Here is a 5,670-nt window from a genome sequence, read left to right on the forward strand (position 1 = left end):
AAACCTCTGCCATCTTTTCCCTCTAGGAGGAGGCTTCATTTCAGGGTACCCCTTCCCATATCCCATCCCATGTCCCATCCCATATCCTATCCCATGTCCCATCCCAAGTCCCAGCCCATGTGGGTGATGCCCTTCAACCCAATGGGGATGATGCTCCTCAACCAAACCTTTGCCATCCTTTGCCTCTAGGGACGAGGCTTCACTTTGGGGTACCCCTCCCCATATCCCATCCCATGTCTCATCCCATATCCCATCTTATATCCCACCCCATGAGGGGGATTGCCCTCCTTCAACCTGATTGCCATCCTTTGCCTCAAGGGATGAGGCTTCATTTCGGGGTACTGCATCCCATGTCCCATCCCATATCCCAGCCCATGTGGGTGATACCCTTCAGCCTGATGGGGATGATGCTCCTCAATCAAACCTCTGCTGTCCTTTCCCTCTAGGCATGAGGCTTCATTTTGGGGTACCCCATCCCATATCCCAGCCCATGAGGGGGGATGCCCTCCAGCCTGGTGGGGATGATGCTCCTCAATCAAACCTCTGCTGCCCTTTGCCTCTAGGCATGAGGCTCCATTTTGGGGTATCCCTTGCCAGGTACCCCATCCCACGTCCCATCCCATGTCCCATCCCATATCCCATCTCATATCCAACCCCAGGGATATTCAACCTCTAGGGATGTGGGCTTCATTTTGGGGTTTCCCTTCTCATGTCCCATCCCATATCCCATCTTATATCCCAGCCCATGAGGGGGATTGCCCTCCTTCAACCTGATTGTCCTCCTTTGCCTCTAGGGATGAGGCTTCATTTTGGGGTACCCCATCCCATATCCCACCCCATGTGGGTGATGCCCTTCATCCTGGTGGGGCTGATGCTCCTCAATCAAACCTTTGCCATCCTTTGCCTCTAGGGATGAGGCTTCATTTTGAGGTATCCCTTGCCAGGTACCGCATCCCATGTCCCATCCCATATCCCACCCCATGTAGGTGATGCCCTTCAGTCTGGTGGGCATGATGCTCCTCAATCAAACCTCTGCTGTCCTTTCCCTCTAGGCATGAGGCTTCATTTTGGGGTACCCCATCCCATATCCCAGCCCATGAGGGGGATGCCCTCCAGCCTGGTGGGGATGATGCTCCTCAATCAAACCCCTGCTGCCCTTTGCCTCTAGGGATAAGGCTCCATTTTGGGGTATCCCTTGCCAGGTACCCCATCCCATGTCCCATCCCATATCCCAGCCCATGTGGGTGATGCCCTCCAGCCTGGTGGGGCTGATGCTCCTCAATCTAACCTCTGCCATCCTTTCCCTCTAGGGACGAGGTTTCACTTTGGGGTACCCCTCCCCATATCCCATCTCATGTCTCATCCCATGTCCCATCCCATATCCCAACCCATGTGGGTGATGCCCTTCAGCCTGGTGGGGATGATGCTCCTCAATCAAACCTCTGCTGTCCTTTCCCTCTAGGCATGAGTCTTCATTTTGGGGTACCCCATCCCATATCCCAGCCCATGAGGGGGATGCCTCCAGCCTGGTGGGGATGATGCTCCTCAATCAAACCTCTGCTGCCCTTTGCCTCTAGGGATAAAGCTCCATTTTGGGGTATCCCTTGCCAGGTACCCCATCCCATGTCCCATCCCATATCCCAACCCATGTGGGTGATGCCCTTCAGCCTGGTGGGGCTGATGCTCCTCAATCAAACCTCTGCCATCCTTTCCCTCTAGGGACAAGGCTTCACTTTGGGGTACCCCTCCCCATATCCCATCTCATGTCTCATCCCATATCCCATCCCATATCCCAGCCCATGTGGGTGATGCCCTTCAGCCTGGTGGGGATGATGCTCTTCAATCAAACCTCTGCTGTCCTTTCTCTCTAGGGATGAAGCTTCATTTCGGGGTACCCCTTCCCATGTCCCATCCTCCATCCCATCCCAAATTTTACCCTCCATCCCACGTTGAACCTCTAAACCCGCCCCCTCTCCCTCCCCCTTCCTGTCCCCCCCCCCCCGGGTGACTCCGAGCTCCCTCGTCCCTGCGTCCCTCGTGCGTCCCCGGCAGCGCTCCCACGCTGCCGCCGGCGGGATGCGATTCCGGTCTCTCCGGGCAGGAAAAGCTTTTAATCCCAACCCCTACATTGTTCCCTCTCGGCGGGGGAGACCATTCAGCCTCCCAACAGGCGCAGGGTTGGGTTTCCAGCCGGAAATTTCCCGCTGAAGGGCCCGAAAAAAAAAAAAAAAAAAGAAGAACAGGTTAAAAAAATAAAAAGAGAAAAGGTTAAAAAAAAAGGAGAAAAGGTTTTAAAAAAAGAGAAAAGGTTAAAAAAAAGGAGGAAAAAAAAAAGGAGAAAAAAAAAGGAAAAAAAAAAAAGTCACAATTTGGTCCCCGAAAAAAAAAAACCAAAACAAAAAAGGAGGAAAAAAAAATTAATAACAATTAAAGAAAATGATTAAAACCTGCGTGGAAGGGTCGGGGAAATGCTGCTGCTGTGTCTCCAAAGAGATCCCGCGGGAACAAAGCGCGGGCCCGAACAATGGGGGCCGGATATTTGGTGATGTGAGCGGAGCCGGAGCGCATCCGCCCCGCCGCGGCCCCGCCGCGGCCCCGCCGCCCGGCCCCGGCCGCCGGGAAAGGGCAGCGCGGAGCGGCTGGGCAGAGGAAAAGCAACGTTTTGAGGCGGGGGGGAGGAATAAAAATGATTATTAAGTGGTTTTTTTTTGGGGGGGGGATTGGAGGTTTAATAGGGGAAAAAAAAATATGAAGGGAATTGGAAGAAATAAAAAGCGGAAGGATTGTGTTAGAGGAAAAATACGGGGGGGAGGAGGGCAAGGGGGGGGGGTTTGGGGGGGGGCAATGGGATTTTGGAGCGGGGAAAAATGGGGGGATGGAGAGGGGAAAAGTGGGGATTGGAATGGGAGGTGGTTTTTGGAGGGGTGAATGGGAGGTTGGAGAGGGGAAAAAAGGGTTGGAGGGAAAATACGGGGGGGTGGAGAGGGGAAAAATGGGGTTGGATTTGGAGGGGAAAAAGGGGTTACAGTGTGACTAACTAACTAAGGTTGGAAGAGACCTCGAGGATCATCGAGTCCAGCCTATAAACACAGACCCCATGTTTGGAGGGGGAAAAGGGGTTTGGAGGGGGAAAAGGGGTTTGGAAGGGAAGCAAAAGAGGATTTGGAGGGGGAAAAGAGGGTATGGAAGGGGGAGAAAAAAGGCGGGGTTGAAGAAAACACGGGGGGGTTGAAGGGAAAAATGGGGTTTGGAGGGAAAAATGGAGGTTTGCAGGGGAAAAAAAGGGATTGGAGGGAAAAATGAGGGTTGGAGGGAAAACAAAAGAGGATTTGGAGGGGAAAAAAGAGGGTATGGAAGGGGGAAAAGGGGGGTTGAAGAAAACACAAGGGGGAGTTGAAGGGGAAAAGGAGTTTGGAGGGGAAAAAAATGGGGGGGTTGGAGGGAAAAATGGGGGTTGGAGGGAAAAAGAGAGCTTTGGAGGGAAAAAAGGGGGGGTTGGAGGGGAAAAAGGGGAGGTTGGAGGGAAAAATGGGGATTGGGAGAGGGAAAAAAAGGGATTGGGGAGGTAAAAAAGAGGGTTTTGAGGGAAAGAAAGTTTTCAGAGGGAAAGATAGAGGTTTGGAGGGGGAAAAAGGGGGGGGGGCTGAAGAAAAAAGAGAGGATGGAGGAAAAAATAGGGGTTTAGAGAGAAAAAAGTGGGGGGTTGGAGGGGAAGAAAAGGGGGGGTGGGAGGGGAAGAAAAGGGAGTTTGGAGGGGGGGAAATGGGGGTTTGGAGGAAAAAAATGAGGGGTTGGAGAGGGAAAAAAGGGGAGGTTGGAGGGAAAAAATGGGGATTGGGAGAGGAAAAAAAAGGGATTTTGGAGGAAAAAAGAGAGGTTTTTGAGGGAAAGGAAGAGTTTTCGGGGAAAAAGTCGGGGATGGGAGGGGGATAAAAGGGGTGTTGTAAAAAGGGAGGGTGGAGGAAAAAATAGGGGTTTAGAGAGAAAAAATTGGGGGGGTTGGAGGGGAAGAAAAGGGGGGTGGGAGGGGAAAACAAAAGGGGGTTGGAGGGAAACTTGGGGTTTTGAAGAGGAAAAAAAGAGGGTTTGAGGGGAAAAAAGAGGGGTTGGAGGAAAAAATGTAGGGGTTTGGAGGGGAAAAAAACGGAGGTGTTGGAGGGAAAAAGGGGTTTGGGATGGGAAAAAAAGGGGGATTGGAGGGGGAAAAAAAGGTTTGGGGAGAAAAAAGGGATTTTTAGGAGGGGAAAAAGGTTTTGTTTTAAAGAAATTGGGTTTTTTTTTGTGAAAGAAAGGGTTTTTTTGGTGGAGAAAAAAGAGGGGTTTTTTGGGGGGGGAAAGGGTTTGGGAATGAAAAGGGTTGGGGGATAGGGTTGGGGGGAAGGGGTTGGGGGAAAAGGGTTGGGGGGAAGAGGTTAGGGGAAAAGGGGGAAAAAGGAGGTTGGGGAAAAAAGGGTTGGGAAAAAAAAGGGTTGGGGAAAAAAAGGGTTGGGAAAAAATGGTTTAGAGAGCAAAAAAAAAAGGGGTTTTGGGCAAAAAGGATTTTTAGGTGGGGGAAAAAAAGGGCTTTTTGGGGTGGGGCAAAAGAGGCTTTTGGGGGGAAAAAAGAGGGGGTTGGGGAAAAGGGTTTTCCAGGTGGGAAAAATGAAGGAGTTTGAGGGAAAAGGGGGATTGGGGGGGGGGGGGGGGGGGGGGGAGGAGAAAGGCTTTTTTTGGGGGAAAAGGAAGGGCTTTTAGGTGGGAAAAGGTTTGAATAGGGGAAGAATAGATTGGAAGGTGGGAAGTGAGGCTTTGGAGGGGTAAAAAGTGTTTTGTGGGAGCGAGGGGAAAGGCTTTATAGGTGTGTGGGGGGAGAAAAAAACCCTCGATGGTTCTTTTTGGTTTGGGGTTTGGTTTGTTGGAAGGCAAAGTTGGGTTTGGGGGGCAGGGGGAGAAGAAAATATTCTCTTTTTTTGAGGGGGAAAAAAAGGCTTTTTTGGGGAGGAAAACGGGCTTTGGGGGAGAGGAAAAAAGGCTTTTGGGGGTCAGAAGGGCTTTAGAGGAGGGGAAAAAAAGGTTTGGTGGGTTTTTGTTTTGAAAGAAAGAGGTCTTGGGGGGGAAAATACATTTTGTTTGGGTGGGAAAAGGGGATTTTTTTCAGGCAAAAAAAGGCTTTTTAGGGAAAATACTATTTTTTTTTTTGGGGAAAAAAGGGTTTTCTAGGTGGGAAAAAATGGGGGAGCTTGAGGGGAAGACAAAAATCAAGGATTTGCCCAAGTGCCAGGCTGCCACCTCCCTGAGTGCATCCAATCATCCATTCAGTCCTTCTTCCCTCTCTCCATCCATCCATCCATCTTTCCATCCATATATGCATCCTTCCTTTTATCCCTCCATCTCTCCCTTTCTCCCTCCTTCCCCCTCCATCCATCCCTCCTTCCATCCATCCATCCATCCATCCATCCATCCATCCATCCCTTTCTCCCATCATCCCTCCCTCCCTCCTTCCCTCCCTCCCTCCCTCCATCCCTTTTCCCCTTCATCCCTCTGTCCCTCCCTCCATCCCTTTCTCCCTCCATCCCTCTATCCCCTCTCTCCCTCCATCCCCTCTGTCTCTCCCTCCTTCCATCCATCCATCTATCCATCCCTCCCTTTCTCCCCTCCTTCCCTCCCTCCCTCCCTCCCTCCCTTCATCCA

This window comes from Melanerpes formicivorus, unplaced genomic scaffold (genome assembly GCF_026170545.1).
Source record: "Melanerpes formicivorus ecotype bairdi unplaced genomic scaffold, bMelFor1.0.p_v2 SCAF_67, whole genome shotgun sequence".
NCBI lineage: Eukaryota > Metazoa > Chordata > Aves > Piciformes > Picidae > Melanerpes > Melanerpes formicivorus.